The 22,680-nt window shown below is 44.8% G+C and overlaps 1 pseudogene; it reads left to right on the top strand.

Annotated features, from left to right (window-relative positions):
* The window catches only part of LOC144820331 (forkhead box protein F2 pseudogene), a 47,575-nt pseudogene extending 31,834 nt beyond the window's left edge, over window positions 1–15,741 (top strand).
* Window positions 15,742–22,680: the final 6,939 nt, after the last annotated feature.

Raw genomic sequence — 22,680 nt, 5'->3', positions numbered from 1 at the left:
CCATGTAGTATCAGAAGATGTGGTTCAATTGACAAATGTAAAATCCAAGAATCAAGCCATGGTGGTGAATTGTACCTGACAGTGATACGGCGTTTGAAACCTTGAATGGTATCCTTTGCTTAACAAACCTCAGTACAATTAGGACATCACGTTTCAAATGTATACATCAGACCACAGAACTGACTAGTCTCTCAGTTGCAGGGTCACTGCCACATATCATCAATTATTTCTATTTCTCTCTAATAAGTTGTAGTCGCTTTCTAATTGCATTGTTTGTTACTTTCTGTTCATCTCTGATCTGAACCTCTGTAGTGTAGTTCCTATATTCCCAATAGGCTCTGCGCATTGGAATAACATAAACGATAGTTTAGACGTAGGACTGAGGTCATCTAGGTCTCTACTGAATATGTTAGACTGAATTAGGTATGCCAGCTAGCTCAGACGTCACTAGAAACTTTCTCGAGTGAACAGGAAGGAGTTAACTTTCCTGAATAGACAAGAAGGGATTAGTTTCTGACAACCGCATAAACATGACAACTTTGCTCCCCCCAGAATAAGGAGTATATCTCCAGAGTCGTGGAAAACAATAGACAACTATTTCACTCAGTCAATCGTGTATGCTTAGATTCACCAGGAGTGCAGAGAAATAGAGAGACGGGCGTTTTAAATAAAAGTTGTTATTTATTGAGCAGTCCTCTTTCTCGTGCAAGAGAAGTGAATTGCCACAATTGCAATACTTGTCATAAAGTAAAGTGCGTACAGTAAAAGAAGTATTATGAAATAATACTGTAAAAGCATTTATATGGTTTCTAAGCCATAAGATACTTAAAACGGATAAAATATATACATACACAAAATCATTGACTAAACGTACTCAACTGGTGCTTCTAAGATACGCCTACCCCGGTGTACCTAACCTAAGCCTAGTACGTGGGAAGGAGTAAGTGAGCTGCAGTTTAAGTTAAGATAGTTTTGCCAAGAATCTGAATCAAGAATTCTCTGAGGATCTAATCAGCTCCGTACCTTGGTTATAGAATGAAGGAGGTCTTGTATCTCTTTCTCAGGACTCGATCTCCCAGCAACCCGCAAGGGTGACTGGAAACACTGGAGCTGGATTTCTCGGCAGGAGAAAAGACAGCGTCTCTCTCAGTGCGTCAATTGGAGGGTCGGCTTCCTTTGGCTCTCGTTACAGCTGGGCTTCGGGTAAGTAGATAGCCGATCTGCTCCAAACCACCGTGTGTCTGCTTAAGGCAAACGCTGGTATATTTATACCTGGAAGGTGCCGAGTTTGACGTAAGGTTGGACATAAGACGTCACTAGGAACTTACAGTTCTTTCAGGACTCCAGGAGTTCTTGGACAAATCAAAACAAAAGCAGGGGGGATTTCCTGGGCTGCTGGAGGCTTGGTTTGTTTAAAGAACACGTTGTACTTTCTAGGAGTCTATGGGAGTAGCCTTGCCATATTTGGACTGCATTGGCTATGACTAAATATGGATATGATTCTTCTGCCTTTATAAGGACATGATTTGTTATAACCACATAAGGGCATGAATCGGGAATATTTAAATAGGGTCCTAGATACGTTCACAACACCCACTCCACGTATAATGTCCATCATTACTAAATACTAAGCAATACTAAACATATAACGATGCATGTGTTTTCCAACCCAACCCAATATACATAACTTGCATTTGAAATGGTATATGGTGTATACACGAAAAATGAGTATTTGTACTGTACGTTTATCAAGCAGTGGTATCATTCAGATAATGCATACATAAATATTGGCTGAATGAATTGCGAAAATTACATTCATGAAATGGCTCTTAATACAAAAGAGAAAGTCGAGACCATTTCATCACATATTTATACAAGACTGTACATGTGCTAGAGGCTGAATCAAAATATTATCACTAGAGTTTCAAAATAGAAATCTTGTTCTCTAAGAATAGTTCTACTTTAAGCAGAGTACCATGTGCCAAAAAAGGTAAATATTTTGGAAATGGAAAAATAATTTTGCTTTCAGGGGAAAAAAAATAGTTCCAATTGTTTTCATGTAGTGTTGTTTAGCAAAAACTGAAGGCCGAATTCAGAGTTCAGGGAACGCTGTGTGCTTGTTATTTCAAAAGTTATTCTTGTTGTTAGGAAAGAACATCAAATCAGACAGGCTGGTCTACAACAGTAGGTGAAAGTTCGACTAAGTTCGAAAAAGCTGAAATAGTGCATATGTCAGAATCATTGCCATCATCGATGTCTGGATCAGCAATGCTCACAGAATGTTGTACCTGTGTGCCGCTTTCATCTCGTACCTCACCGCCACCTAATCGTAATGGTGAGGTCTCAACGAATGCCGTCATCAGAATAGGTATCCGCTGGAGACAACACGTTGCATGAGCCGTTACCGAACCAAGCAAAGTATTCATATTCATAGGTACTGCTGATGGTAGTATAAGACAGACGTCCAACACGCATTCTTCTCCGCATAGCAGGCATCGAAGCACAGGTAAGATGCAATCTTGCCAGATTGGTCTGATTGAAAGAAACCAGGTAGTATTCAGATCTCTTAGCTTCGCCAAGCCGAGGACCTTAGTAATCCTTTCTCAGTATCTCATCGCTAGGATCATTTCTTCCATTGTTGCCTGTGTTTTGTCTGTGACTTGACTTGCCATATCGGAGCAGAAGGAACAAAAATAAAATTCCTGCTACGAGTCCCATAAGAAGAGGCAGGCCGCCGAACACAAAGTGCACAAAATTCGGGAAGATGTTAAGGACTGCTTCAAAGGGTGCTAATAGTCCCGAAAAAATTGTCTTAAATACTTGTGCGATGCCACTGGTATCAGACATGTTTAAGATTTGACCTAACATTTCTACGAAATGCACGGGCAATTTGTCGATAATAGTGTATGTATCTCTGCCGCTGTCCTTGCAACTTGCAGATCATACGTCTCTTTGGACGAAGTTAAAGGCACAGTTGTCTGTAAAAAAATAGACTTCATTCTGCTTAAAGTATCAATTCGAATAGAAAAGATATTCAGAGAAGGCCATATTGCTGCCTCCATGTCTTGTTTGCTGTTTGGATACAATACTTGCATACAGCAAATGACCCTGGAAGTAACGCTCACGAGATAGGCTATTCCAGGCACCATGCCACAACAGCTGTGGTCACTTATTATAACGTAGCTGCCGTCAGAAAGCCGAGCGCTGGGGTCTCATCTAAATGAATCTCGTCTTAATAATTATGGGATCGCCTTTTTCCATCTGGATTTTTGCGTATAGATAGCCTAATGCTTTCTAATAGAGGTGTCCGAGCTGGTGTCGTGTCCTGTTCACAACTGCGATCTCTATTGCAGTCCTGACAATTCATTTCAAAGTTGTAAATTTGCACGTTCATCCCCGGCCACCAGTATTGTGATTGTAATTCTATTAGAGATTTCAAGATCTCTTGGTGCCTCAGACCCATTCCCATGTGTGCTTCTTGAATCAAGTAAGCTCTCCTGTTCGTGTTTGGAATTACTCTATCCCCCACTCCAGGGATTCGAGCAAACGGAACGGAGTTCGCATCAATTACCTATATATTTCCGAGTGGATAATTTAGAGGTAACGCCGCATAGTTGCCTTCCATTGAGGCTTTTACTGCTAGTAGCGTTTCACGTCTATCTGTTTTTTAGAACGCTTTTTTGTGGCTACGGAAGCAGGTTTGACAGCTGCCGCTGTGGCTCTGTTAGCCAATGAATTCCCTGCAACGTGAACCCCATCACGCTGATGACTCAGTGTATGTATCACGTGAGTCTTTTGTAGTTCTTTCTGCAAAATAACTACTTGTTCCCAAAGATTTTCATGCTTTATTGTGGCACCTGTCTCATCTTTGTAACCATTTTTGATCCAAGTCTGCATGTCATTATTGTAAGACTGGACGCAGTAATGTGAATCACACACTATTAGTGTGGGGAATTCGCGATCAGCATTTTCAAGCGCCATCTTTAAAGATCTTATTTCAGCTCGCTGAGCTGTACAGTTTCTGAGTGATTCAGTTTTAGTGACCATCGGTCTAAATTTACCTAAGCGCCAGCGACCTTTAACAATCGCACATGCTGCATTGTAAACTTGTTTTTTCACAACGTAGTGTTGTGCAAATCTGTCCGTGAAGATTACACAGGTGTATTGTTCAAGAGGCAGAATTTCGATTGACAGAGGGTATTCATGTTCGTATTCCAGATCTTCTAGTTTTTTCATTTTTGGATCAAATGCGTGTTTCACGTCTGTTGCAGCAAGAGAACATTCCCATTGTATCCATTTAGGATCTAAAGCTTTAGCATTCGGAATGCGTGGTCTTGTTACTGCCTCAAAGGCTGATACTGCTGTTAAAACAGATATGCTCCTTCCTTGGGCTAGGGCTCTTTCTTTTGCTACAGCAGTTTGAACCGCAGTCAGAATTTTTTCAGTAGAACTGAATTTCATTTCAGCTTGTGTGTACAAGTGTGATTTATAAGCTTTTGGTAATATTTCTCCCTGATTAGATTTCAGGTACGTGAATCCGCATCTTCCTGGGATGCTTCGGATTAAAATGTTGCGTCCTTTGCGCCTGTTTGCACTTTTATTTTAGTTAACATGTCTGTTTGTAATGAACGTAAAATTTCTGTGTTTTTCTGAGTCCAATTGATTGGTTTGAAAAAATGTTTTATTAACTCGTAGAGAGGTTTAACCCTCTCTGCATAATTTAGAATGTATGTTCTTCCGAAATTCAGGAAACCTAGAATTGATTGTAAGTTTTTCAGCGTTTTTGGAGCTTGGAGTACTGCACACTTCTCTAAGAAGTTGTCTGCCAGGCTTTTGCCTTCACTTGATAATTCATATCCCAAAAAATAGGACAGTGAGGTGGGCAATTCATGACTTTTTAAAGTTGAATTTGTACCCTTCAGCTGTGAACCCAAGTATAATGGTGTTCACTCTTTTCAAGTGTGTCTCCAGGTCGTCGTCTGTAAGAAAGATGTCTTCGACATAAGATAATGCCTCATCATCATACATTTGTAGTAATTCTGCTACCCTTGCTGAGAATAATCCTGGGCTGTTCTTGAATCCCTGTGGGAGTCGACAGAAATGTTTTTGTGCCCCCATTGTTGAGAAAGCGGTCAAATACCTACTTTCAGGTGCAATGTTTTGACAAAAGAAACCATTTGAGATATCTAATGTTGTTTTATATTTTTTGCACACAAAGTTATTCGTTAGTGCTGCACTGTGTGAGTTTTGTACTGCAAATGTTTTGCAGCATGAGTGTAGGTGACTGTAGTCCAAAACTAGACGATATGAATCGTCTGGCTTGGAGACAGGAAACAAAGGATTGTTCATTTGTGAGGTGCATGTTTTAATCACCCCCTGATATTCAAGTTGATCTAAGATCTCCATGACTTGTTTTTTAGCTTCTTGCTTAACAAGATACTGCCTTTGTGCAGTCCGTTGATTTTTTAACTGAATTTGATGGTGAGGAGAATCCTCATCCCATCCTACATGATTTTTATATAATGCAGGGGCTTGGGCCACTGACCATTTTCTTGCAAATGTGTATTTTTTATGAATTGGAATTTGATTTGAGAAGGCAGGCATAATCATTTCTTCGCAATGTGGGCATTCCCTGACAAACTCTAGTGGACAGTCTTTTTCTGCTTTAAGGATATCATAGCCTTTCGAAAGGTTATCCCAAAAGAGACCCACCCTTTATTTTCCTAGTTTTGTCCCCCTCTATACGTAATGTTATTTCATATAATTTATGGGGTATGCTAACTCTGGTGTCTGCAGTTTCCACTTGAATGTATTAATTTGTGTCCACTGTCTCCAGAAGATTCATCAGGATCTTGCGAGCTATGGTCACTTCTGCTGCGCTGTCTAGCATTGTTTGGGCCCATTCTCCGTTTTTCAGTTGTTTCCTCAGAATCCTCGACATGTTTTATTTTAATACTAGCTACCTTCTTTTTTGGAAATTATAATTTTTGACTTTGATGAGCAGGTTCCTTGTCTTTGGACTTGACATGCTCTTCCTTGTGTTCTGACCATCCTCTTATTTCCGATTTCTGTGAGGAAGTCTGAAAAGATCGAGAGGGATGTGTATCATTATCTTGATATGTTATGTTGTGTTATGTTAAGTGCAACTTATAGAGCGCGCTAACACCAAAAGGCTTCATGGCGCTTTAAGACAGAGTGAGTGAGGGGGAAGCGTGAATGGCGATGTTTTTAACCAAGGGGTGGGAAGAGGTGAGTTTTGAGTGATTTTCTGAAATTCAGGAGGGAAGGGCTGGATTTAATGGAGAGAGGGAGAGGATTCCAAAATTCGGGGGCTAGGTGGGAGAAGCGGCGGCCACCGAATTTCTTGGTTTTAGCTTTGGGGGTGACTAGTAGATGAAGGTGGGCTGATCGGAGGTTGCGCCTTGGTCGATGGGGAGTGATTAGGGATTTGAGAAATGCGGGGCCGGTGCAATGGAGGGCCTTGAAGGTGAGGCAGGCCACCTTGAAAGCTACCCTTTGGCTAATTGGTAGCCAGTGCAGGCTGGGAAGTAGAGGTTTTGCCGATTGCCATCTGGGAGTTTTATGAATGAGGCGGGCCGCTTGGTTCTGGACAACCTGAAGGCGGTGCAGCAAAGATTGTGGGAGACCATGGTAGAGGGAGTTGGAGAAGTCCAGACGGGAAAGTACTAGCGAGATGACGACCTGGGTGAGTGCGGCGGGCAGAAGTAGGTGGCGAACTTTGCGGATCTTCCGAAGCTGGTACATACAAGATGAGATGACCGCACCCACTTGGGCTTTGAGAGACAGTTCGGTGTCGATAATCACACCCAGGCTCTTCACTGATTTGACCGGGGGTGGGGGGGGACCTAGCTCAGGGGGCCAGAACTGAGAACCCCAGTGAGCATGACTGAGTCCGGGGAGAAGGAGCTCGGTTTTCCCGGGATTCAGTTTTAGCTGATTTAAGTTCATCCAGTGTTGGATATGGATCATAACAGTTTGAAATGTATTGATGGCATGAGGTGAGTTTAGAGGGAGGACAATCTGTAAATCATCGGCATAGTTGTAAACAGTAACGTCCCATTTCTGCAGTGAATGGATCAAGGGCCGGAGGTATAGGTTGAACAGGAGTGGTGAAAGGGAGGAGCCCTGAGGGACTCCACAGGTCGTGTTTTTTTTTATTGCGGTATAGGGGCCCATGCGGACAGCCTGTGTTCTTCCGGTCAGGAAGGACTCGACCCACTTAAGGGCAGTACCCTGGATGCCTGCCTGTCCGACAAGGTTGAGAAGGATGTTATGGTCCACCGTGTCGAACGCGGCCGACAGGTCCAGGAGTACAAGGGCTTGGGGGATCCCTGAGTCCGCGTTACTCCTAAGCGTGTCCAAGACTGCCAGAAGGTCTGAAGCCAGCTTGGTTGGGCTCAAGGTGGCCAGAGGATTCGATAAAATTAGACAGGCATCGAGTGACGTGGGCTTCCATTAATTTGGAGAAGTAGGGAAGAAGGGAGATGGGACGATAGTTGGATGTTCCCCGGGGTCCGCGCCAGGTTTTTTGAGGAGCGGCACTAGGATGGCCTCCTTGAGAGAGCTGGGAACGATGCCGCTGCTGAGTGAACCGTTCAGCAGGGTTAGAGTACAATTAGGTAGATTGAGGCAAACATTCTGTAAGACAGATGGCGGACAGCATTCGTTAGAGGAGCCAGAATTGAGACGAGTAGCGAGTTCCGCTAATGAGATAGAGTTCAAAGCCGGGAAGGTGGTGAGAGTCAGGGGGTTGTTGGAGGAGGTGTCCAAAGAGTGTAGCTGGGATGGGAGAGGGATAGAGTTTTTTATTTTTATGATTTTTTCCACAAAGAAGCGGTTGAGAGTGTCACATGTTTCTTGAGTAGGGGACTGGGCTGGGAGTGTTCTGTCGTCTGTGGTGAGTTCATTCATGACTTTGAACACCTCCTTTGATTTATTAACTGCAGTTGAGATCCTATTGGAAAAATGTTCCGATTTTGCTATGGTAATAGCAGTTTTGTATTCTTTGCGTGCCACCACGTAAGACAACCTGGCTGAGTTAGAATAATCGTGTCTCCGGAGTCGTTCCAGCTGGCGCGTTTTTAATTTGTGATGCTTGAGGTCATCAGAGAACCACCTATGGGAGTTATGGTGCCTAGTCGGGGGAATTTGGTAAGGGGGGCAAACTGGTCGCTGGCTGACCTCAACCAGGAACCAATGTCGTTTTCTATAACATCGATGTTGTCAGTGGGATTAAAGACTGGGCGGGTGTCGGCCAGGGTAGTGAAAAAGCCCTGGGAATCGTATGTGCTCCATTTCCGTGAGGAACCACCAGCCATCAGAGGAGCAGGAATCCGGCCGACGACAGTGATGGAAGTGTCGACTAAATGATGATCTGACCAGATGCAAGGGGATATTGCTGGCTGAGAAAGAGCCAGATTGCAGGTCCAGATCTGGTCCAGGATGTGGCCCTTGATGTGAGTGGGTCGGGTGACCTGTTGGATAAGGTTTAAGCTGTTGAGAGACTCAAAGAGCTCAAAAGCATGGGGGCCGGTGTTGGTTTTGTTGAACCAGTAGTTCAGGTCGCCGAAGAGGGCGAAACTGGAGTGTTGCGTTAGCAGATTGGATAGCTGTTCGCTCATGATGTTAGAGAAGGATGGCATAGGGTGAGGAGGCCGATATAAAAGAAGAATGGTGAGGGCACCGGCGTCAGTTTCCAGGCTAACCAGTAAGTTATCCACCTCTGGAAGTGGGAGGGAGTAAGAGGAAGTGGAGCTCAGGCGCTTAGATATGATGGCTGCCACCCCACCCCCGGGCCGGTCACCGGGGCGATTGGCATGGAGGATGTAGTAGTCAGGGGGAAGGGCCGCCAGAATATCTGGGAGGGATTCTAGAGTTAACCAAGTTTCCGTAAGCAGGAGTATGTCAGGGTTGTTATAACACAGCAGGATGAAAATATCCTCGCCGTGTTTTACTAAAGAGCGGGTGTTCAGATTTGACACCCTGATGGAAGTGGCGTTACTAGTCGGTTTGACTGTAGGAGTGCGCCCAAATGAAGAGAGTAGAGCGGGCGCAAAAGGCCAGCTGTGTGTATACGGCTGCGGAAGTTAGGAGACACCGGGGGGGCAAGATGCTGTAGGTCTTTGAGGGATTGTGCTGAGTATGAGATGGGAAGGTCAGCATGACTTGCCCTAAGCCCGGCCTGGCGCGGACGGGCGCAGACGGGCTTTCCTAAGGCGCGCCTTAGGCGCGCAAACGTTGCGCCCGCTGCGCTCGTCCGCTGCGCGTCCGAAAGATACACATGATTTATAGGTCTGGAAGAGCAGCGGCGGGGGCGTGGCCTCTGAAGGGGGCGTGGCCTGCGGCCTTGCCGAGATGGCGGCAGGAGAAGATTGTTTGCTCTGGGGGCCTCGGCAGCGCTAGATCCACTGCGCGGAGTACAACCTGAGCAGAGTAAGTGAGACGTGCAACAAGTTAAAGTGACAATCAAATTGTTCGTAAATTTTTTAAAAAGAAGTAAAAACGCTCTCGGCTTCCGCCTCAAGAGCTCGGTTCAGTCTTAATGACAGGCGCTAGTGTTCAGCATCTCTTTATGGGCGGCGGCGGGGGGCGTGGCCTCTGAAGGGGGCGTGGCCTGCGGCCTTGCCGAGATGGCGGCAGGAGAAGATTGTTTGCTCTGGGGGCCTCGGCAGCGCTAGATCCACTGCGCGGAGTACAACCTGAGCAGAGTAAGTGAGACGTGCAACAAGCTAAAGTGACAATCAAATTATTCGTAAATTTTTAAAAAGAAGCAAAAACGCTCTCGGCTTCCGCCTCAAGAGCTCGGTTCAGTCTTAATGACAGGCGCTAGTGTTCAGCGTCTCTTTATGGGTGGCCACAGGGGCGTGGCCTCTGAAGGGGGCGTGGCCTGCGGCCTTGCCGAGATGGCGGCAGGAGAAGATTGTTTGCTCTGGGGGCCTCGGCAGCGCTTGATCCACTGCGCGGAGTACAACCTGAGCAGAGTAAGTGAGACGTGCAACAAGTTAAAGTGACAATCAAATTATTCGTAAATTTTTTAAAGAGAAGTAAAAACGCTCTCGGCTTCCGCCTCAAGAGCTCGGTTCAGTCTTAATGTCTGTCATGTTCTCTTAATTTATCCCTATCTCTAAGGTTGTATCTTTTCTCAGAGGGCTCCCTGTGGGGAGACTTGCCTCCTCGTTCTGGAGATCTATATCTCCATTGAGGAGACCATCCTCTGGACTGAAACTATTTTTCCCTGGGAGTAGTTTGTTTATTACCCTCCCACCTCTTTTTTGGAGTATTTAGATTATTTTTGATAAATGTTTTTTCAGGATTTTCAGTTAGTTGGGGTTTTAGTTGTTTCCCACTAAAACTATCTCTACCTAATTCTTCATAGGATTTTTCTATGATTCTGGCAAGTTCAAAAGGTTGTTCCGCTATATCTGTTTCTTTCAATTTCTGGCGGATCGCCACAGATGCTGCTTCTCCTTTTATGTTGGCTAGTAATATGGCTGAGACCTGCTTAAAGTCTTTCAGTAATTTCATACCTAGAGTTAAAGCAGGTTCTGGACCGTATTCATTTTGAATCTGTCTTAGTACATCTGGTATAACCGCCATGGACGGAACACCATGTGTTTTTGTGTAAATCGAAACAAAGACTGTGGCCCAAGTGTCACAGTCCTCCACATGTGGTGCGATCCCCATTGGGAGACAGATAATCAGAATTCTGTGTTTCTCATTAGGAGTAGTATCAGGAAATACTGCCTCTATTTGAGTGATTTTTTGAGCTAACCAGAATGGAATTTGTTCCCGTTTTGCGGGTATTTTGCCAATGACTCATTGTATAGTCTGTGGTGTGATTTTATTTGTATTCCCCTGGTGAGGGGTGTGTTGTGGAATTCTTATTGCTGGTTGGACTGTTGAAGTCCGCATGACATATTGGACCAATTGTCTATGTATTTTAATTAGTAGTTTTAGCTGAACTAAAAGTTCTCGATCTGACATTTTTTCTATGTTGGGATGTGGTGTGTTGCTGGCTAGAACCGGCCATGAGGCTCCTGGTCTACCTAGTGGACCGAGCCTGGTAATATGATTTTTATGTTTTAGGGTGCCATTAAACCAGGGCAGGTGCTCTTGGTATGTTAGTGGAATTTCAACGTCCTCAAAAGGGGCTTATTCCGTTGGAGGTTCCTCTATTTTGTAATAGTGGAAATCGTGTGTTATTAGATTTGCTTCAGGAAAATGTATCCACGAATAGAATACCTCTGTCTGCTGATATTCATGGGCCTCTACGACAAATATGACTGTACCACCTCTTGATGATAGTCCATTTTCTAGAAGTTTAATAATTATAAGTTTTCTTACGTTTATAGGAATGATTATAACATTCGGGTCTTCATTTTGGAGACATGTGTCATCCGCTAGAAGTTGAGCTGCTATTCTAGCTCTCTCTCCGTTTCATCGTCACTTTCCACCATTTTACTGACAGAAAGTTTTTGTTGCAGAGCAAGTTTCAAGGAAACAAAGATTAGGTGCACAATATTTTGGAACACTGTATCCTTCAACGTTGACTAAACCAAAAACTAATACATAGGAATCTCTTCCTACTAAGTTCTGGCGGATATTAACCTTTTACCCACTCCAGATGTCTATTGGAGTTTTTACGGGAAAAAGGGGTCTGTGTGAAAAGCATGACTGAGTTACTCTAGTATCTAGCGTTAGATTATCGCCTTACCAAACGTTGGCCGCCATGTAGTGTAGTTCCTATATTCCCAATAGGCTCTGCGCATTGGAATAACATAAACAATAGTTTAGATGTAGGACTGAGGTCATCTAGGTCTCTACTGAATATGTTAGACTGAATTAGGTATGCCAGCTAGCTCAGAGGTCACTAGAAACTTTCTCGAGTGAACAGGAAGGAGTTAACTTTCCTGAATAGACAAGAAGGGATTAGTTTCTGACAACCGCATAAACATGACAACTTTGCTCCCCCCAGAATAAGGAGTATATCTCCAGAGTCGTGGAAAACAATAGACAACTATTTCACTCAGTCAATCGTGCATGCTTAGTTTCACCAGGAGTGCAGAGAAATAGAGAGACGGGCGTTTTCAATCAAAGTTGTTATTTATTGAGCAGTCCTCTTTCTCGTGCAAGAGAAGTAAATTGCCACAATTGCAATACTTGTCATAAAGTAAAGTGCGTACAGTAAAAGAAGTATTATGACATAATACTGTAAAAGCATTTATATGGTTTCTAAGCCATAAGATACTTAAAACGGATAAAATATATACATACATAAAATCATTGACTAAACATACTCAATTGGTGCTTCTAAGATACGCCTACCCCGGTGTACCTAACTTAAGCCTAGTACGTGGGAAGGAGTAAGTGAGCTGCAGTTTAAGTTAAGATAGTTTTGCCAAGAATCTGAATCAAGAATTCTCTGAGTATCTAATCAGCTCCCTACCTTGGTTATAGAATGAAGGAGATCTTGTATCTCTTTCTCAGGACTTGATCTCCCAGCAACCCGTAAGGGTGACTGGAAACACTTGAGCTTGATTTCTCGGCAGGAGAAAAGACAGCGTCTCTCTCAGTGTGACAATGGGAGGGTCGGCTTCCTTCGGCTCTCGTTACAGCTGGGCTTCGGGTAAGTAGATAGCCGATCTGCTTCAAACCACCGTGTGTCTGCTTAAGGCAAACGCTGGTATATTTATACCTGGAAGGTGCCGAGTTTGACGTAAGGTTGGACATAAGACGTCACTAGGAACTTACAGTTCTTTCAGGACTCCAGGAGTTCTTGGACAAATCAAAACAAAAGCAGGGGGGATTTCCTGGGCTGCTGGAGGCTTGGTTTGTTCAAAGAACGCTTTGTACTTTCTAGGAGTCTATGGGAGTAGCCTTGCCATATTTGGACTGCATTGGCTATGACTAAATATGGATATGATTCTTATGCCTTTATAAGGACATGATTTGTTATAACCACATAAGGGAATGAATCGGGAATATTTAAATAGGGTCCTAGATACGTTCACGTTCATCTTCTAGTGCCAAGTGTCCAGTGCTTGTGACTTTACCAAAAGGCAGGTTTAAAGTCATAGGTGCGCCTGTCAACGAGCATCAGACTAGTCTTACAAAAGAGGTTTGCTGAGAAGAGACACAGCCTGTCAGCTCGGGCGGCTCTCTGAGGTACCAGGAGACCCAGGTTTGAATCTCACCCTCTGTCATAGAAACAACATCATGGCAAAGTCCGTAATCTCACTGTGTTTAAAATGTATTTGGAAACCCCCCATTTTATGTACATGATCTATCATCTCCTGACCCTTTAGTTAATGTACCCCACGCTGCTTCAGAGCTAATTTTGTGCTACTTAATTGACAGTACATAATATTAACCATCTTTCTTTTTACTTTATTTAATTTTACTTCTTTAAACATGCAGTTGTTCCCCAGTTGTGCATCTTCCAATCTAATCTTGTATTCCTCTCTTTGAAGTAGCATCCCTACACTTTGAAATACTGTTGGCATTTTATGTATGTATACCAACCACCGTTACCTGGTTCAGGTGGACTCTCCCAAAATCTCACATAACTCGTGTTGGTTGCCAACCAAACGTAAAAATACTTTGTTGGATGTATGTGTTCTGCTGGCATGCACAACAACAAAGCTTAAGGTAGGCCTAAATACACCAAGGACTGCTCATGTATCTCATACCTGTGCAACAATCATGGCTGGCTTGGAGTGTATTTCGTATTTATTAGTGCAAAAAAACACTAAGTTGCTTAATTCATCTGCAACACACGAATAATCCCAACCAATTGTGGAAACGCAAGGCTTTATACTTTCTAAAATTCCACCAAGAATCCACCTGTACACCTGGCAAAATTATTTGCATGTTAATACATTTAGGGCCAGATGTAGCAAGCCAAATTGCGAAATATGCAGAATTTCAGCGTTTGCGATCACAATTCAGCTGTGTGCAATGTAGGAAGGCAAATACCTACTGGCAAGCATTTAGAGGATCGCTATTTGCGATTCCCTAAATGCTGTGCTAGTAGGCATCGCAAATTGCGATATTGCCTTAAAGAATTGCAAATTATCACCAAAGTTGGTGGTAATTTGCGATTTCCTTTAAAAAACACTTTTTTGCCTTTTTTAAAGTGCCATGTGGCACACATACATGTCCTTAGGGCATGTGTGTGCCCCGTATGTGCCCCACATGTGCACACATGCACATTTCAGGGGTACAACAGGGTGTCCTTTTGGAACCCTTGCACCCTTAAAATTGAGCACACAATTTGCAAGTACCTATTGGGTACTCGCAAATTACGTGCGCAATTCCCATTCATTCCTATGGGCCTCCTACATACATTCCATTTTGAAAGTCCTTAATAGCGATTTCATTAAAAATCGCTATTAAGGTTTATATTCCTAACTATGTTAATAACTATTTTTACTGCAGTCAACCAAATAGTTTAGTGCAGTAGTGCAGATACTATTTTCAATGAACATTTTGCAATTTTACAACAGGACATTTTGCAAGCTGGCTTCCCTAAAATTACTAGCATGGCATTATATTGCCTGCCAGGGGGGTTGGTTATATTTACAAACAATTTGACATTCGCCTCATGGTTTATGATGTGAACAAATCCCCTTCATTGCAATATTGGACATATATTACCAGGATACGATATGTATGTCCTCTACAGGGCCGTTTCTACCATTAGGCAAGACTAGGCCGCCGCCTAGGGCGGCAAAAGAGCTAGGGCGGCAAAAAGAGGAATTTTTTCTTTAAATTTGAACCTACGAAAGTAAAGCTAGGTGCCCGCCGAGTCTAGCCTAAAGGTAGTAACGGCCTGCGCACCAGCAGCACCTCCCCCCATGGACCCCTCTGCGGCCCTGCAGCCTCGTTGGAGCCGCACAGCAGGGCCTGCTGAGCCCACCACCTGCCCCATGGAGCCACCAGCCTCATCAAAGCCAAGAAGCTGTGTGCCGGCCTCAGATGCCACCCTATTCCTACATCGCGCTGATCTTCATGGCCATCCAGAGCGCGCCGTCGCGGCGACTGATGCTGAGCGAGATCTACCAGTTCCTGCAGGCGCGCTTCCCCTTCTTCCGCTGTGCCTACCAGGGCTGGAAGAACTCGGTGCGCCACAACCTCTCCCTCAATGAGTGCTTCTTCAAGCTGTCCAAGGGCCTGGGCCTGCCCGGCAAGGGCCACTACCGGCCTCCGAGTTCATGTTCGAGGAGGGTTCCTTAAGGCGACGGTCCTGTGGCTTTCGGCGCAAGTGCCAGGCTCTGAAACCAGCCAGGCGCCCAGTAATGCATGGTCAACGGCCTGAGTTTCAGGGCCTTCGACTCCCAGGCGCTCCTGGCCCCGCTGGGCAGCCACTCGGGTGGCTACGGCTCCGTACGCCTGGAAGGGCTCAGCGGCGGCGGCGCCCATCACATGTCCCCTAGCCCTGGCTCCAGCTACATGGCCTGCTGACAGGGGGGGGGAGACAAACTGCCAGCGAGCGGCGGCAGCAGCTGCCCCCTGCCCTCCTCACCTGCCCTGGCCAGCCCAATGGACTGCCACTCGTCTTATGCCAGCCCTCAGGGGCACTGGAGCTACTCGGGGGCCAGAGCCTACATGAAGCAGAAGCCCTTGCCGCCTAGTGTCGCTCCTGCAACAGGGGTGCACTCCGGGGTGGCCTGCACCAGTACACAAGGGATGAGCTCTCAGGTGAGCGCTACCGTTAGCTAAGCGGGTTACAGCTGGAGGTGGGGGGAGGAATCTTGTTTAGAAATTGAGTTTTGCACAATGTTTTTTTTATCTACGGGGTCTTATCTTTAGCAACCAGACTATGGTGCACAGTGCGTGCCATCGAACTCCTTTGCGCATGCATTCATTATCTTGTTAATTCACACATCCATGTATTAATTCCTGCGCACATTTGTTAATGCATTCACAACATAGCCATTCAATCACTTCTCGTTTAAACGATTATTTTTCCATGAACTAATTTATCTGCAAAGTTTATTCTTCACTTCTAACATTCCTCTGTTCACTCACAGAATAATCCATCTATCCAGCCATTCATGGATCCATCTAATCATTTATCGATTTCTATCATGAAAAATTCGGCTTTTAGGAGGAGATATAGACCAAATTTAGCACTCGGACACTGCAAAGATTGTTTCTTTACCGTGTGACCTGCTCGCATATACATTTCTATGCTTTGATTCTAAACAGATATTAAATTATTTAAAATACTTCGATTCCGTATATAGTGAAAAGCAGACCTTTTGTACCCGCTAGCATCAGAGTTCCACATGCCAACAGGTAGACCCCGCTTCCCGTTTCATCAACAGTGTGGTCCTGGGGATACCCATTTATAATCCCAGTACCCCTGTTTCTTCATACGCCAAACTGCTGAGCTCTTAAAATACTACTCACATGCACTTCCCTTCATCATGTTGTGTAAAAATGGGCTTTTACAAGAAACGGAAAATTAACTTCTTTATAGTAGTCTGGTGTGTTACAGAGAGCGGATGCGGTAAAATCGCGGCTACTGAGCAGGAGACCACGATTTGTAATCCCGGCTCCTTATTTAGCCAAATGTGTGGCACCCCAAGCAATGGTAGATGTTAACTATTTCAGGTGTCTCAGTGAGAGAAAAAACAAGCGTTGACAAAACCACTAGGTCTGGCCTTGGAAGATGTTGCAAGTTGCTATTTTTGTTGTTTCTGGTTTTGAAAACGAAGTGCACTTTACCCCTCGGTGGTATTTAAAGTCAAGGCTCTATTGCGCATACGTGAACATAGTTCTGTGAGTGTATGGCTACCGTAACGGTCTAGCCTGGGCCTTTCGTTGAGGTTGTTTGCAGGACTGACTGTTGTGATTGTGTTTCCTGATAGTAAATGAGAGTAACATAGAAGGGTTCGACAGTAGAGGGTGTGCCTCTCTAGCCTGGACGACATGGGGAGAGAGTCATGGTAGTAAAAGGGAGGGGGGCAGCATTTTTCAACTCTCGCCTAGGGCGGCAAAATACCTAGAAACGGCCCTGGTCCTCTAGAAAAGTAGTGTGACTAATTTAGAGATGATTAACTGTGAGGTGCCCCACATAGTGACAGTAATTGCTATATAAAACGTTACAATATGATACAATCGAATACAATGTAATACAAAGGTGATTTTCTTTGTTATTTTGGGAAGTGAATATGCGTGTTTGTGTGGGTTTGCAGGTTTGCGTGTGTGTGCAGCACGTTTGTTGTGTTAGATTTTGTCTAAACACTTACCAGGCATATTACGTTAATATAATATTAACAAAGAAAACCATATAATGCATCTTTTAGCAGACTTTCATTGCTGAATCGAAATACAGTAATGTGCTCACCTCTCCGTAATTGGAAAGTAGGTTGGCCACTGACTGTGCAGTCTACAAAAATAGAACCCTTTTATCTAAAATGCTGAGAATTAAAGTGTTCATGGGGGTGAGTGGCTAATTAAGCAGTGTTTAGAAACAAGCTCAGTCCAGGTAAGTGCTGTGCAACCTGTGCCTTTCATTACAAGCTACTGCTTCACCACAGGCAATCGAAACTTAAAGAATCGTTTTACTGTGATTTATAAGTTCATTTCTGTGCCACTGAACTGTTGCTATCATTTTGAGAGAACATCATGTGTTCTGATCAAAGCTGGAAGATATTGTGGCCCCCACCATATCTCTCAGGGCATGGATTCGTAATGCCGAATAGAGGGGATGGCCCCGCCTATCCCACTCTCAGCATCGGATTGATGGAGGGCACACAGCATTTGAGGCAAATACATTATGTCAGTGTAAGGGAGTGTTTAAGACCCTGAAGTAGCAGAATGCTGCTTGATGTTATCTTCAACATCCCTGCGGTCCTTTCTCCAGACTCTTTTGAAAAAGGAAATGTTGTATGTGATCTCTTCATCTTCTTGTCAGGCAGTGATCGTTGTACCTTTACGAGACACCATTGTCCAAGTACATTGCTCAAACAGCAAACAGAACTTGCTACCTGGGTATGGTCTTTGAGATATACAGTATCGCCCTGTTGAATTTCGGACTGACGAGCCCTGCGACGAGCACAAGATCTGTCATTGGTAGACTTTCTCTTGTTGAATACTATAATATCATCAAAGGGACTCATGAACCCAGGTGGGAGATGTGAGATGGTATCTGCAACAAAATGCCCCATGTAGGCATACCCTGGGGCGCGGCCCGTTATCACATGAGGAGTCTGTCGGTACTCCTGCAGAAACCCGTAAATGGCCTGTTCTATTTATTAATGGTCTGCATGGGCTATGCAGAGTACCTTGTTGAGGGTCCGCATGAACCGCTCAACTTCTCAGAGAGGGATTTTGTGATGATGGATATTCCATGACTTCAGATAGTCAGTGAATTTGTGCCCATGAAATAGAGGTAATTTGTCAATCTTTATGACCTTCATGATTCCATGCATAGCAATGACTTTCTCGAGTTTGAAAATGACTTCCGTTGCAGTTTGCGAGTTGACAATCTCCACTCCTGACAACCTGGTATAGTCATCAAAGAAGACCATTCAATGTTGTCCATCAGGCATTGACCGAAATCCAACCTGGCCTGCTCCCAGGAGGATTCCGGGCCTTCTTCCGTGATGATTGGAAAGGGTGGTTAAGGGGCTCCGGTAACCTGGCACCAGTGGCATATCTTGACAGCATATTCCACCATTTCATCCATTCCCGGGAACCTGACTTTGGCTCTAAGTCTGCTTTTAGTTTTGGCCATACCTTGATGTCCATGGTGTGCCAGGTGCACGACCAGAGGAGTGAGGCTCGATGGTATCAACAAACGCCGTCTTCAAAGTAAACACCATTGGTCATCTGTTTACAGTTCAAGGTGGACACGCAGTAAAAATCCAATGTCCTTTGCACCGCCAGTGTTCTTCGAGACTAATGCTTCTTCAAACTGTTCCAGTCATAAGATAGAACTCCTCCAATTGCCACTTGCAAACATTCATCTTCTTGTGTGGCAGTTTTCAGAGTGTCCAAAGCAAGAGGAAGTGAGCAGGATCGTTTCACAACATACTTCCATCGCCCTGGCTTCCTCTGATTCTTCAGAGATGGCATCACAGGAATGGTGGGAGAGGTAGTCCAAAGGGTTTGAGGAACCTGGGTGGTATTCTACATTGCAATCATATTCTGCTGCTGTAACATCCATTTTCTGATGCAAGGTGGTGGTTTTGATGCCGTTCCTCTGAATAAAGGTAAAAGTGGTTTATGTTCTGTAAAAACAATAAAAGGGTGCCCATCACATATATATGTAAATGTCAACAGGCCCAATGTATTACGATCACATCACACTGATATTTGGGAGTAACGTTGTTCCGTTGCTCTTAAAGACCAACTTGCGTAGGACATCAGGATCCGATTGTCATCCTTATGTTGTTGCAGTAGTACGTCTCCAAGGCCATGATGGCTCTCTTCCACTGCGAAATAGGACAGTGTAGTATCCGTTGATAATGAGTCTTTGGTTTGCTGGAATGCTGTCACTTGTTCAGATCCACAGTGCCATGGGGTGGTTGTCTTAGTCAGTTCCTGAAGAGGTTGCATAAGACCGGTGGGATCTGGGATGTTTCAGGGTGCCGGAGCTGCCTGCATGTCTTTCACCTTCTTGGTATATAGGGCAACTCCTTGCTCAGAGAAGGTATAGCCAAAGAACCAGTCTTTCTTTTTAGAAATTCACATTTTCCGAGAGGAGGGTGAGCCCTGCTTCCTTGATCATTTATAACAATCCCCGAAGGTGGTGATGGTGGAGAAGGTTGTGGTATGCTTGGAATCTGGTTGAAGCAGAGGCTGATGATACCCTGACCTGAGATCCAACTTTGAGAACCACTTAGCGCCGCTCATCTCACCCAGTATGTCATCTATCTATCTGGGGGTCAGCTGCCTTATGTGCTTAATGGGCATGTTGGGAAGCCTCATGTCCACACATATTTGAACTTGCCTAGGCTTTTTCCGCTTCCTGGCAAGATTGGGAAGACCCAAGGAGTGGGTCCAGTGACCTTTAAATGTTGCCAGCTCTTTCAAGCTTCTCTAGCTCTACTTCCACTGTTGGTCTCAGGAGGAGGGAACACAATGCAAAGCTGCTGCAGGCTTATTGGTTGGATGGACCAGTCAATAAGAAGCTTGACTTCCTCGTTCTTTAAGCAGCCAAATCCAGTAAAGATGGGTTTGAACTCCTACCGTATTGTTGAGAGCTCTTCTTCTTTCACCTCCAGTCCAAAATATATCAGCTCTAAAGCCTCTGCAGTTGCATCGCTCACAAGCATGCCGTGGCACTCTTTGGTTACAGAGATGGTTTTGTCCGCTCTGTTTCCTTTGTGAGGCACTTTTGACCTAAAACACACTAGTATTGGAATAGGGGATTTCTATCCATTGGCAAAAACTTTGATTCTCACTTTTTCCAGCTTGGAATTTTGGTCCATGGTTCTATGAATGTTTGCTGACATTAGCTCAATCGATGCCCCTGTATAAATGGTAGCTGCGACTTGTAGGTTGCCTATAGTGATTTGACACTGTGAAAGATGATGGCGAGTGGATGGTGGTATTCCTACTGTGATAACATAGTGGACGAAGTATTCCTCAGTATCATCATCCATGTCCTCTTTGTTTTCTTGCTAACTTGCCACCACATGCACCATTTCTTTCTTGACTTTTGACAACCTGCACCCTGTTGCAAAGTGGTTGCATTTTGCACACACTGAACATCATTTGCCTCTGCCCGGACAGTCACTCATCTTATGTGGGGACCCACCACAGTATCCACTTTAATTTATCCTCGCCTGGAATAGCTTTGGGACCGTTGGAGTGGGGCTTGTCTTTGTGGTAGGACCTGTTCCATTTTGGTCGGTCAGTTGAGGTTCTGCCTCCATGTGTGATGCTTGAGCCTTCCCCAGCTTTTTGGATTGCCCTTAGGTCAGAATATCTTGCAGGGACTTCCCTGACTTCTGAAGAATGGCTTCTCAAAATTTTGTGGAGTGACACCCCTGTATGATTTGAGCATGAGTTTCATCCTGTTCATCCAGGAACCCACATGTGCTAGCGAGTTCTTTGTATCATCTGTGGAAAGCATGAATGGATTCTTCCACTTCTTCGCGGGCTTGCCGGAAGACAACATTTTTATAATCTCTATTGCCCATTAGCTCGAAATGAGCGTTTAGTGCATTGAGAAGGGTACTGTATGTTTTCAGTGTTGCTTCTACAATAGTTTTATAGATTCTGTGAATGCTTTTCCCTCCCAGATGCAACAGCAGAGCACATCTTCTCTTTTGCGATAAACCAGCCACATTGAATTAGAACTGTAGCAGCTCTGTCCAGTCCTTCCATTTAGGAGCCAGTGTAGACGGCACACCATCACCAATAAATGGTTCAAAGGCCGGTATTGCTGCCATTATGAATCACGGATGAAGTCTCCTCCTTCTTCAGTACCTCATGGCACAAGCATGTCACCCTTCTTTGGTGTCTGGGTCAGCCACCAAGCAGAGGAAGAGAAGTGCGTATGGTGGCAGGTGGTCCCCTATGCTGAACAATGCAATTCACCCTTCACAGTCCTTGATTGCTGATGGTTGTGTATGCCCCAGGAGGATTAGTCCATTTCTGCAGTAGAACCACTAATTTGGACTCCCATTGTGTCACCCTCAGTCTATGAGGAGCCTAGGCAGACCTCTCCCGCAGTTCATATGGATCCACAGGGGGATCACAGATTCCCACAATCAAGAATGCCCTTAACGAGGGCCAGGCCGTACTGCCATTCTTACAGCAAGCCAGATGATGAGCAAGGCACAACAAGCACTGTAGCAAGCCAGCAGTTGAAGGACTTTAGCCACACACAGCCCTCTCCTGGCATCACAGGGAGGAGGCCGTAGGAATGAATCAGCCGAGGAAATGGAGCTGCGGCAAGAGCGGAGACCAAGCTGTGCATGCAGTGGTGAACATTGGCACCCTCCCAGGTATGTGGGCAAGCCTTGAGGCAGACAGTGTGACCTTACCACACAGTCCAATCACTAGCTGTGGTGGTGAACCAGTAGACAGGTACAAGAAGGCCTGCTGCACGGTCGAACACACCGGGCAGCACATTGACATGCTGTCTTCTTCCTTGTGGTGGGCAGGCAGGCAGTGTTGGTAGCCCCGGTCATCACCGGTGTAGTGGAGGACCCTCCGTGGCATAGTGGGGGTCCTTGCAAGACTGACTAATTCTAGTATGGCTAGCACGGGCCTAGAACTAAATATATAAGTGTGATATGCAGGGTTATAGGTTCAGGGCTTACTCTCTGACTGACCACTCAACCCTGCCCTCATTTATTTTCTATTGTCCTGTTACCTCATGGGGGACTCTTCCAAACATTACACGCATGCAAGTGTGTTCTCATCAACCACCCAAACAACCATGGTGAGGTGGAAAATTAAAATCATAACCACTGCCACAAAATCACTGGATTACATAGCAGTGGTATATAGCAGCCATATCACATAAAGTGAGCACAAGGGAAGCTAAGTTAGGACACAGTCCATGACACACTTTTTTGCTGCCTGGTGTCTTACATAGTTGAAGACTATGGTAAATGGTTACTTGTCACAGGAACTTTAAATACTGGTGCTGCTCTTGCTGGTAATGCAATAGCATTTTTGCAAGTATCTAGA

Source organism: Lissotriton helveticus, chromosome 2_1, assembly GCF_964261635.1.
Source record: "Lissotriton helveticus chromosome 2_1, aLisHel1.1, whole genome shotgun sequence".
Taxonomy (NCBI): domain Eukaryota; kingdom Metazoa; phylum Chordata; class Amphibia; order Caudata; family Salamandridae; genus Lissotriton; species Lissotriton helveticus.
Note: the sequence above shows the minus strand (reverse complement) of the source record. Positions and strands in the feature narration are given on the sequence as shown.